A 13,571-nucleotide genomic window follows, 5' to 3' on the forward strand; every position below is an offset into this window, starting at 1 on the left:
AAAAACACATTGAATTGGATTTATATTTTGTCAAGAAAAAGGTTCTACAAAGAAAGGTTTCAGTCCAACATGTGCCTTCCATTGATCAAGTAGAAAATGTCTTGACGAAAGTTGTCTCAAGAACTTAGTTTGTAAATTTAAGAAACAAACTCAAAGTAGAAAATATTTCTACCTTAAGTTTAAGGGAGAATGTTAAGAGATAGTTTCATATGGTTACAATATGTACATGTGTCATATGCTCATTAGTTTTCTTCTATTATTGTTAGATGAATTGTTAGAGAATTTGTCAGTTAGGTCTACTATATATATTACTATGTAAATAACTTTAACATAGTGTGAGAGAAAAATAAAATAGAAAATCACTTTACTTTCTCAGTTTCTATTATCTTCTTTTCTTATCTCTGTTACTTTCTTTACACGGATGAACATACAATACCCCAATAATGTTGCATGCAATCTAGGGCCCTGAATTTTACATGAATCGTAAAAGTTGTAGGCAGTTTTGTTCACTAATGCAACCTCATGATGACATAACAAATAGAGGGCCAAAAAGCTGCATATTGTGGTTGAAGTTGTGTACCAAAATTCTGGCCAAATAGCTTCATTAGATGGGGTCATCGGATTGAAGGAAGAATACAGCTTCTGTGTCTTACTAGATGAGAGAAATCTTGTGCTATGGAATACAATGCTACGAGGTTGTGCATAAAATGGGTATTGCTAGTAAACTCATGAAGTTATTCTCTGAACTGAGGGTTGTGGAGCCAATTTGTGACATATGAGGAGAAGCATGACCTCTAAAGCTTACCATTAGACAAGCTAGATCATATTGCTCAAATTATTAAGAAGATGAATTTAGCTGTTAGTCAATAAGATTATGGGATTAAAGTGGACATAGACATTGTTGATGCTGAAACACTTTGGAACTTGATGGGTATATAACTAATTATAAGAAGAGTTTAAGAAGGAATGAAATAAATGACGAACTTGCTTTCTGGAAAAAGCAAAATGTTAATCACAATATCTAGGAAATGTACTTTTCCTCGACCACAGTGGAGACACCAAAAGAAACTAAATCAGATGGAGAACATGTTTCTATTTCTCTCATTCAAGCAGAAAAGTAAGGTGATAATGCAGGGGGGTCTCGTGGTTTGAGTTCAAACAATGATTTTGGATCCTCTTCAAGTGATTCTGACAGTGAAAGTTATTCTACATATGGATTAGATGTAGGTTATTCACCTAGGAATTGATCAGACTTAGAGCTCATTTGGCGGTAATTTTAAGAAGTGTTTCTAACATTTTTAATACTTAAAACTTTTTATCATTCAAGTGTTTGAAATGCTAAAAACATTTTCTAGGATTACTATTAAACACACTCTTAATATCTGGCATTCTGAACCCCAACTGGAGCTATTTTGACATGTTCACCTCCCATATGCATAAAGGCTCTCCATGCATGGCCACCTGAAATGGATGTGATTCATATCTTAAATCCTTATGCATGTTTTTCAATATTGATTTTTTAAATGTCCATTTTTCAACTAATTGTAATTTCTTAACTCTTTTTAATTCATCCTTGAAATTTTAAGTCAATAAAAACTAAAAAGTCTGTTCTTAACAATCTTTTCCACCACATTCCTTGGATAGGCATCTTTAACAATTTTCCTTGTTTTTTTCTTTTAATAATTTTGTCAATTTTCAAAAAAACATGAATAAATTCCATAATTCTCAAAGATAATTGAATTTTCTACAAATTTTTATGATCATCTTCCATGGTCATCAGGAAAATGGAAGTTATAAAACCAATTTATGCAAAAATATATCAGGTTGAGGTGGGACCCAACATAATGCTATTTTTTTTTTGTTAATTAATCTTGATTGATATGCTTGATTGAATAATGATTGATTTTTGCTATGCTCTATGATATACATGTCATTATTGTGTACTTATTATTGTATATACTAACCTTGTTTCCATGAAGCACTCAATTAATTGCTCAGGTACACCCCTTACCCTTTCTCATCTATTTGACTATATGTCTATCCATATCTTAATCTTTACTTAGTATCCATGTATTAACTTATCAATTGTCATACTTGTTTTAGTTTGATTAGTAAAGACTTGAATTTAGGGCTTAGAAGCCTAGGGATGCTACGACTTATCACTTGACCTTTCTGATAAGTAACCTAACCTCCAAACCAAGACTTGATTTTCATAGACTTGTCTTTCCTTTTTCTAGGAGTCACATTTTGGGTTTTCTTTCTTATTTTGTTTTCTATTTAAAAAATAAAACAAAAATAAGTGGCAACTTCAAAACCTTTTCTAAAATCAAATTTTCATAAAAAAAAAAATAAAAAAAATGAGTCTCACCATTGAGTAGGGATGCACATGAAAAATAAAAATCCACACATATTAATTATAATATCCAAGCATTTGGTCAATGACATCTCAACTTCAAGGATTCTTCTTGCACTTTAGCAAAATCAATGTTTCTTAATTTGGGCAATAAGACTGAGAAAAGGAATCGGGATCCTTATATATGGACCATTACAAATTGGAAATACTGAACCAATTAATCTCTAGTTTGGTCGCTTTGGGATAACTATTTGGCCTGGTGAAGTTTATGGTACATGTCATGCTAGAAATGTCGATGAGTCAAAGGTGATAAAATTGGTACTAGTAGTAGATAATGTTACGGCCCAAAACCCACTCTAAAGGCGTGATGGTCATTTCACACCTCAAACTTAAAGGCTCAAAGTGGAAACGACACAAACATTCATCTTGCAACTGGAAATTACCAATTACCAAATTCTTGTTCAGAGTAGTAAAATAACTAAATTCTAAAATCTTCATATATCAACTTTAAAAACTAACACATCAACCAAAGTGGTAATCAAATTCTAGCATCTAAACAATGTCCAAAATAAAGACAGTTTAAAAAAATATCCTAATAAAGCTAAATAATTCCCCTCTTAATGGTCACTCCTCATCCGAACTGAGGGTACCTGAAAAATTATCAACAAAGGAGGATGAGCTCAAAGCCAATAAGAAACATTAATACAGTTTCATGGATCAAATAGTTTCAATCATACTTGAAAATAGGAGATATAAGGTACAATCATTTTCATAAAAACATTTGAGTTCAAATATGCTAATACATTTTAAATTGTTCAACCAAACATTTTCATATATATTTGTTAGAAAATTTGGGTTAATCCAACCTAAAGTAATCACCCTAGAGGGGGGTGAATAGGGTGATGGTCTCTTTTTGAAAATTTAAATTATATGAATTCAAGAGACAATTACATGTAAATATACAATAAAAAAATATAAAAACAATTAGATATAAAGTAAAAGAGTAGAAAAGAGAGAATGCAAACACAAGATTTTTATAGTGGTTTGGCGCAACCCGACCTACATCCACTCTCCTCTACCTTCAATCCCAAGCTTCAGGTTCCACTAATTCAAGGCTTCCAAACCAAGTCTTCAAGTAATACAATTGGATTATGGTTCCAATCCACCTTCTTGGACTTTTGGCTCCAAGCACCCTTTATAAACCTCAAGAGATATCTCACTCTTGAATAACCCCTCAAGTGATACCCCACACTTGAGAATCCCTAAGTGATACCTCACACTTAGATTCTTCCTCTTAAATATTTACAAATAATTTCACAAAATCCTGGTACAAAACTTTAGGCACAAATGATAAAAGAAAAACTAGGATTGAAATGTGCACTAATGATATGCAAGTTTTAGAACAATGGTGCACTCAAAAATATTCTTCCAATGCTTAATATATTCAAGAAAGGTTTAAGAATGTTAAGCTCATGAAAAAATTTAAGATTTGGGCCTTTTTATAAAAGAAAAAGGTCAAACTAGCCATTGGGGGTTTGACCAGTCGAGTTGGGGATCAACCAGTTTACTAGAGTTTTTTCTTCCGCTAAAAATAATTAGCAATATAGAAATTTAACATTCAGTATGAGTTCTTCTAATTAATTTCTGAGTCATCTTATGGCCTTAAATTTTTAATTTTGAGGATTAGAGTTTATTGAATTAAACCTTTTATTTCTTTGAAGTTTAAGGCTTCTAGTTCTATGTTGTTAGCATTCCTTTTCATGGGTTTCCCCTTTTCTCAATGTACCAATCACTCATACTTGGTAAAAAAATCCTAATTATTCTAGCTCAAGCATGCCTTAATGTTTGCCATATCATGATCCTTATACTTTCTTGTTAGTACTTGAGTATTGCTTTACTTTTTCAACATTTTATTATCTAATGATGAGTTTGACCATTATTGATCAATTAGAATTTTGGGGTTGAGCCCTTATAGCTCACTTTCTCAGCACTTTCTATCACAAACAGAATGTTGAGCCCTTGTTTTCTTTTTTGTTATTTTGACACAGTATAAATTGCAAAGATTTGAAAATTTTTTCCCTCATAATTTCTTTGCCCTTTTGTAAAGGTTGGTACTTTCTTTGATTTTCAACTTTCTGTCATTATTGATTGTATTTTTTTTTTTTTTAGAAATACAACCATTTTGCTTTCATTTTCCATCTAATCACTATTTATCTTGTGGTCGAATTCTAGTTGAATTATGATAATTTGTTATCATTTTTAGCTTCCCTTAAATTTGTGTCTGCACTTATGTTCTTGATGTCCAATACAAATTGGCTAGGATTTTTGTCCTGATTTATGAAATATCGAAGAAGGGGATAAAATAAGAGGTTTTTGAATTTTCCAATATTGTTATTTATTATTTTGATTTTGGATAGGAACTTCTCCAATATACCACTCTTCTCAAGGAAGTGTTAAGTTCCATTAGGAAATTTCATTCTAAAAGCTAATTTTTCATTGTCATCAACTATAAGGATTATCAAATTCAAAGCAAAACTTCATGAAATAGATTAACAACAGTTTGCATCATGAGTTTTTTCTATAGTAGCAAAACACCTTTTCTTTATAATTTATCAAATAAATTACAGACAAAGTTTAATTTTTTTTTCTTATTAAAAACATAGAATGTTTTTTTTTTCACATTTGTGATTAGGACTCTTGCACAGTTATGAACCTTATTGAGATGGAAAGGAAAAACCAACTTACCCTAATTCTATATCATGTCATAGTGAATATAGTTAATATGTTTTCTACACTTTGTACTGCTATAAGGAATCGTTATCATAAGTGAACATTGATGGAAAGACCTATGAATAGAGTGTTTTTGTGACTTGAAGTGTTTTACACTTCATACTATTGATAAACTAAAGAATTTAAAATATGTTGATGTAGAAGAAATGGTTGCATTATTTTTGTATGCTCTTGCACATCAAGTAAAAAATCAAGTTATAAAATTTTGATTCTTAACATCTAGAGAAATTGTTAGTAGGAATTTCAATGTAGTATTAAATGCGGTTATTTGCTTACAAGGAGTATTAATTAAAAAATTGGAACTGGTCTTTGAGAACTCCACAAATGAGAGATAGAAATGGTTTAAGGTATATAAAATACAAATTTAGTTTATGTAGATTTAATTAATTCATACTATAGCAATACTAATACTTTTATTTGAATAAAATTGTTTAGGAGCTTTAGATGGAATATACATTCAAATGAATGTACCTAAGGGAGGCAAGTCTAGATATCAAACAATTGCAACAAATGTCTTAAGAGTTTGTTCTTATGACATGTAGTTTATTTATATATTGCCAGGTTAAGAGGGATTAACCTTTGATTCCCAAGTTCTTTGAGATGCAATAAGTAGGGAAATGGACTAATAGTTTCATGCGGTAACTATGTTAGAAATGATTGATTTTTTTTTTAACATATGATTTATTTTTTGAAATATATTTTGGAATATTCATTTTATTACTATCTTGTTGATGTTGGCTATACAAATGAAAAGAGATTTCTTGCCCCATATAAATGGAAAAAATATCATTTCAATGATTGGAGGAAGGGACTCATGCCAACAATCCATGAACAGTTTTTCAACGTGAAACATTCTACAACAAGAAATGTTATTGAGAGATATTTTGGTTTGCTTAAACTATGTTGGGCTATACTTTGGAGCCCTTGTTTCTATCTAGTAAAGACACAAGGTAAAATCATTCTTCCTTGTTGACTTCTTCATAATCTCATAAAAAGAGATGCATGTGGACCCATTGGAATAAGAGCTAGATGTGCAAGACCACCAAGTTGTAGGTCAACCAATAACTATAATTGAACCATTAGATCAATGGAGTGCTTGGAGAAGAAATTTAGCAATTCAAATGTTTAATGAATGGAGGACATTGTAGTATGTTGTTTATTTTAAAAATAAAATAAAATAAAATAAAAAAATCTTTAAGATGTTTTAGACTTATCTCTTGTAAATTGTGAATGGTTTATATGGATTATTATATGATGAACTAGTTTGAATTGTATTTTATAATGTCTTTCTATTGTTAAATTTAAGATATAGTTAGATTGCATTTATTATAATTGTCTTTATATTATATTTATTCTTAAAATATAGTTGTATAATTTGATATTTTTGAAACATAAGATGGATTCTACATTAAGTGGTCAAGTAAGGGATGGTGAAAGAAGCAAACGAGTGTGTACTCATAGTGAAGATGAAAGATTAGTTGAGTCTCTTACTGAAATTATGGTTTTAAGGAAGATAAAGTGTGATAATGGGTTTAAACCAAGAACATTTTTACAAGTGGAGAAGTTGCTAGAGGAAAAGCTTCTAAATAGTGGACTTAAAGCAAGTCCATATATGGAATCGCATGTGAAGACTTTAAAAAGACAATTCAATGTCATAATAGATATGCTAACCCATGGTAGCAAGTTTTTATGGGACAATGAAAAGAAAACAATTTTATGTGATCAAGATATATTCAAAGGTTGGATCAAGGTAAATATATTTACAATTCTTCCTATCTATTATTTTCCTTTTTTTTTTTTGTGTTTTTTTATTCCACAACATGATTGGTATATTATTTTGCTTTCAATATATTATGTATTTTCTATGTCTAAATATCACTTATATTTATACCAACTGTATGAATGGTGCTTGTTACTATTGTTCACTAATTTTTCTTAAGAGAAATATTAATTGCAACTACTTTTAATGGATTGCACAATAGCGGTTTAGTTAGTTAGTTTTTTTTTTTTTTTTTCAAAGTTCCATTCAATTGTTGATGTTGTTGTTTCTATGTTCCTCCCTTGCTTGAATTGTTGTATTTTATTAGATTACTAAAGGGAATTTAAAATAGGTTGGTTATGCTTATTTATTCATATCCATTAAGCAAGTTTTCAATAAGGCATGTTGTAATTTTTTTGGATTTTTGTAGTTTTTAGATTGAGGAAGAACAATTTTTTTTGGGATTTTCAATTGTTGATGGATGTTTTATGTTAATAAAAATTCAAATATCATTATTGTTATTTCTTTCAGCCTTTTTATTATCTTTTGTAAGTTTTATAGGGGCATAAAGTTGCTAATGGTTTGAGGCTCAAACCATTTCCGCACTTTGATGATCCAAGTCTTGTTTTTGGTAAAGATCATGCTAATGGAAAATGATTCATGTCAGTTGCCAATATTTTGGAGGAGTTGGATCAAGATGAAGCAAACAATAACATTGGAGTTGATGACTTAGAAGTTGATGCCTCTTGTACTCATATAACTGCATCTACTCCAAATAGAATGGAATGTTCATCACAATCTCATATGAAAAGAGCAAAGAATGATGACACAATTTTAATTGATGTAATGACAAGGATATGGAAAATGAAGATTTAGTGGATGGTGAATTAGAGAAACTTCTCGGTCTTAGTAGGTTGGACTTATTGAAATTAAGTCAAATTATCAAGAATCACTTGATGAAAGTCAAACTTTTGTTCAATTTGGATGAAGATCTCAAGGTTGAATGGGTAAAACAACTTCTTCAAAGTCACTGAATTTCCATGTTGCATCCTTGTTGGTTTATTATCTTTAGGTTGGATTGATAGAAATTTTAGGTTAAATATTTTGTTTCATCAATTTCCTATGAACTTTTTATTGTTTTGTTGGATTAATTTGGATGAATATACTAGTTGTGGATTTTATTAGATATGGTACTTCTATTGAGAACTAGAATGAAGTTTGTGTTATTTTATTTCCTCTTTTGCAAAAAGGAAACAATTATTTGCTAGCTTTGAGAATTTAAATATTCTTATCTATTTTTTTATTTTATTTTTTGGTAAAATATAATTTTATAGCTTTTTTTGCATGACAAATTTTCAAAATTTTGATAAAAGAATAAATGAATATTTGCATATTTTAGGGTTGTGGATTTTATTGGGTAGGATACTTATTGAAAATTAGAATGAAGCTTGAGTTTTTTATTTCCTCTTTTGGAAATAAAAAATGTATTTGCTAGCTTTGAGAATTTAAATATTATAATAAATATGTATTTTCTCTTTTTTTTTTTTTTTTTGGTAAAATATAATTTTATAGCTTCTTTGGCATACAAATTATTCAATTTTTTTTTTATAAAAAGAATAATTGAATATTTGTATATTAGGGTTGTATGATTTTGTATGCTTAAGTTTTTATTTATTCAATATATATTATTTTTTGTCTCATTATTTAGTAACCAAAAAAAAAAAACTCTTAAAATTTATTCTTTTAAAGTGAAAATAAAAAATAAAAAATTATTTTAGCTTGCGTAAGGGTATTATTGTCAATTTATTTCTTTTCATTCCCATTTCTATTGTCATGAAACATTGGAATAGAAATAAATAATCATTCCAACCTTAAATTCCTAAGTGCATCAAAACACTAGAAATGAAATCGTCAAATTCATTCCCATTCAACAAGAAATAGGAATGGAAACAAAATATTCTTTCCCATTCCTTAGTTCCACATACCAAACACCTCATAATGGAAAATGAGATATGATCCTATGCTCCTAGCTTCACTTTAGACAACTTGACACCTGTCTCAAGAAGTTGTAAGCTACATGTGATTAGTAAAAGAATACAGTGAGGTGCCCTTATGTTTACTATGTATGGACAAGATTTCCTTATAACTCCAATGTACTTGGTTGTGGTGGTTATGTGTTGATGATGACCTTATCTTAAGAAGTAGCAAACTACATGTGATTAGTAAAAAATTCCACTCATCCTTCAATCCTTCTAATTGAAGAGTAGTGCACATAAATATTCAAGGGATTAAAGCAATTTCAAAAATTAGAATATTAAATTTTGTCTTATTAACATTTTTCTTAAAAAAATAAATCTTTGAATTGGAAATAGATTCATATTGAAATTAATTTGGCAATTTTGAACAAGTCATATAAATAAAATCATCTAATCCTATGAAGGATTCTAAGTTCATGCATTTGCATGGGAAAAAGGGAAAAACTTCTCACTAGCTTTGCATAAAGTGGTGTTATCAAACCCTTTTCAAGTTCTTTATAGATGAAGAATTGCATTTCTTGATACATACATATATATATATATATATATATTTCCCTCTTCTTAATAGTACTGATAGGAAAGTGGTGTTGTCAAGCCTTTTTCAAGTTTTTTACAGATGAAGAATTGCATTTCTCAATATATATATATATCACTTTCCATCTTCTTAATATTATTGATTAATATCATTTTGCAAAGCTAGTGAGAATTTTTTCCCTTTATATATATATATGGTGCTACGGGAGTGCACCATAGGTGCAATGTTGTATAAAACTTCATTACCTCCTACATGCATCCCGAGGCACCTCCTACATGCATCTCGAGGTGGCTCCTACATGCATCCCGATACGGTATAGGCATGCATTCCAAGGCAATGCTCTTTATGCATCCCAAGGTGACTCGGGCACTCACCTTGAGGAGGCATAAGAGGCACCATGTGTGGAATGTTGCATAAAATCTTATTACCTCCAACACACATACCGAGGTGACTCCTGCGCATAAATAAGAATTAAAAATTAAATAAATAAATAGGAAATATATGTAGGAAGAGTGTATAGTAAAAGAGAGTGAGCTTTTAGTGTTTTTTGCTTGTCCCACATAGGAAAAAGAACAACACCTTAAGTGGGTATATGTACTAACCCACTTTCCTTAGCCTAATGGATTTGTGGAGAGGTGTAAGGAAGCCTCACACTCCTAAGGGGCCCAACCCCATTTAAGTGGGGTTTCGAGCGGTTCGAGCAAGAATCCCTTAATGCGCATCATGTCCGCAAATGCATCTTGTGCTAGGAGGGTCCTTTTCCCCCTACGTATGCGTGTGAGTTTGGTTACTTTTTACAAAATTCAAAATAAATTGTTTAAAAAAAATTTATTTCTTTATTTTCCATTTGACTTAGTATTTTATTTTGGTCGAGTCTTCTAATGGGTTGTTTCTTCCAAGAGACTAAGTAGCCAATCTCATGTTTTGTGCAATAGTGACTTCGTGGTTCTGATTCTATAAGAGAGACCCATTGGGACTCTACCTATAAAAGCATATCACCCCTTCAACTCTCAACACAGTCATTCTTTGCTCTCTCACTCTTTGTTCTACATCCAAAGGCTTTCTGCATTCTCTATTGCATACTTCTGTTTTCGTCACTATAATAGCCTCGAGCCTATAGTCACGACTGTAGCAGCCGCACCTATTTCATATCCTACCCAGCATCCATCTCCATTGTAGAAGTCACGGTCTTCACTATGGTTGTTGCACTTCCTGTACCTATATGAAGGATTTATTAAAAACTTGGGCTGTACAATTCTCATTTACAAAGTGCACTAAAGGCGAGATCCTCTAGTTGTTGAATCTTGGAGGTAGACCACTGGTTCCTTATTGCATCGAGCTTGTCTTCAAGGAAGGTGGATCTACTTTAAGAACAGTGCATCACCACGCCTCAACCAACCATACCGATAAGTTTTCATTATCTCTTTCTATTCTTTGATTGTGTGTTTGGGGCTAGGTCAATTCCACTACTTTTCAGATACCCTTAGAACAACAATCTTAAAGTAGATCAATGGAAGCTTCCCTAGTTCACACACGTCCTGACACCTATAAGATTGATCCCTTCAATGGGACATTCTTCAAGAGATGGCAGGAAAGGGTCTTCTTGGCAATAGATGTAGTGAACTTGGGACACATTTTGACTGACCCAAAACCAAAAGATAATTCTGAACTTTTGCCTACCTAGGAAACTAGAAATAAACAAGTTAGGCATGCTATTCTTAGTACTTTTACAAATGAGTTATTTGATGTTTACTATCAGTATAAAGTTGCAAAAGAAATGTGGAATGCAATGCATAAAAAATATATCTTGGAAGGTGTGGGAACTCAGAAATATGTCATAAGGAATTTTAGAAATTTCCAAATGACCGAGAATAGAGATGTATCATCTCAAATCTGTGGTTACCACTTATTGATTAATGACTTAGCTCTTAAAGACATTAAATTACCCAAACCTTTTGTGGTTGGTTACTTAGTAGAAACTCTTCCAAAGTCTTGGAAAGACTACAAATAACATGAAACATAAAAGGAAACAAATGTCCCTAGAAAATGTCATAATCCATATTAGGATTGAGAAACAAAATCGGAATAGGGACAAGGTTGAGAAAGCTAAGGAGTTGTCTTCTAAGGCTAATGTGGTGTAAGAAAAACCTCAATCCAAAAATAATAGGTCTAGAAAACTAACCTCTAAGACCAAGCCTAATGAAACAAGCAAGGTCTAGAACCCAACTATTAAAAAGAGGGGTAATTGCTTTGTCCATGGTAAGCCTAAACACCATGCAACTCAATGCCGCTATAGGAAGAGAACCGAGAAGACCAATTTAAAGGTAAACCTAGCAGAGACAGAGGTGATCGCAGAAGTAGTCTCCTTTGAGGTGAGCATGGTCACCAATGTGAAAGACTGGGTGGTAGGCTTTGGGGCTACCAAACACATCTGTGGCAATAGAAGTGCATTTACTTCCTGTACCATAGTAAAGGAATGAGAGGAACAAGTGTTCATGGGCAATTCTAGATCTTCCCTAATGATTGGAAAATGGAAAGTTCTCCTCAAGCTAACCTTTGGAAAAATGCTCGCCCTCAGTGATTTCCTTCATGTGCCAGATATTCACTGGAACTTGGTGTCAGTATCTCTGCTTGGGAAAGTAGAAGTGAGGATCTTGTTTAACTCTGATAAAATAGTTTTAACCGAAAATGATGTTTTTGTTGGCAAAGGTTATTATAATCAAGGTCTTTTTATGTTGAATGTTTCAAAAATTGTCAATAATAATGATTCTTCTTATGCTTCCTTAGTTGACTCTTGTGATATTTGGCATGGTAGACTTGGACATGTGAATTTTTCTTATATGAAAAAAATGGTTGAGTTGAGTTTAATTCCTAAATTGTCCTTAGAAAACCATGGAAAATGTGAATCTTGTGTAAAATCTAAAACCATAAAGAAAACTTGCAAATCAGTAAGAAAAAGAATCAGAACTACTAAGTTTAATACACAGTGACTTAGGGGACCTAAAAAATACAATTACTAGAGGTGGTCAAAGATTCTGCATAACTTTTATAAATGACTATTCAAGGTATATAAGGGTATATCTTTTGAGAAACAAAGATGAAACAAAAAATGCTTTCATTAAGTACAAAATAAAATGGAAAATCAACTAAGTAAGAAAATTAAAAGACTTAGAACTGATAGGAGAGGAGAGTATGAGTCCAACCCCTTTAACTCATTTTGTGAAAATCATGGGATCATTCACAAAACTCCTCCTCCTTATTCCCCCCGAGTCCAATGGAGTAATAAAAAGGAAAAATAGGACATCAAAAGAAATAATGAATGCAATGTTGGTAAGTTTAGGGGCACCCTTGAACTTGTGGGGGGAAGTTATCCTCTCTGCTTGTCATATACAAAATAGAATACCTTACAAGAGAACTGGTAAAACACCTTATAAGTTGTGGAAGGGTTATGCACCTAATATAGCATACCTAAAAGTATGAGGGTGTTTGGCTAAAGTTCTTTTTCCTGAAACTAAAAAATGAAAACTAGGTCCTAAAACCTTTGATGTAATGTTCATTGGCTATGTGAAGAATAGGGCAACATATAGATTTCTTGTTATTAAATCAAAAAACAGTCTTGTAGAAGTAAACACCATTATAGAAACAAAGAATGTGGATTTCTTTGAAAGTATCTTTCCAATGAAACTAAGTGGTGAACAACAAGTTCATAAAACAATTAGAGACGAGTCTATTGAACCTTTTGAACCTAAACTAAGGAGTAAAAGAGACAAGAAAGACACAAACCTTGGAGATGGTTTTTATACCTTCCTAATAGATGATGACCCTAGAACCTACAAAGAAGTTATAGCTTCTTTTGATGCACCATTCTGAAATGAGGCTATTAATGGTGAAATCAAATCAATCGTGTATAATCATATATGAGAGTTAGTAGATTTACCTCCTAGTGTGAATACTATTGGTTGTAAATAGATCTTTAAAAGAAAGCTAAAACAAAATGGGTCCATGGAGAAGTATAAAGCTCATTTAGTTGCTAAACGCTCTAAACAAAGGAAGGATGTAGATTACTTTGACACATTTGCCCCTATGACTAGAATATCC

The sequence above is a fragment of the Vitis vinifera genome, chromosome 16 (assembly GCF_030704535.1).
Source record: "Vitis vinifera cultivar Pinot Noir 40024 chromosome 16, ASM3070453v1".
Classification (NCBI taxonomy): domain Eukaryota; kingdom Viridiplantae; phylum Streptophyta; class Magnoliopsida; order Vitales; family Vitaceae; genus Vitis; species Vitis vinifera.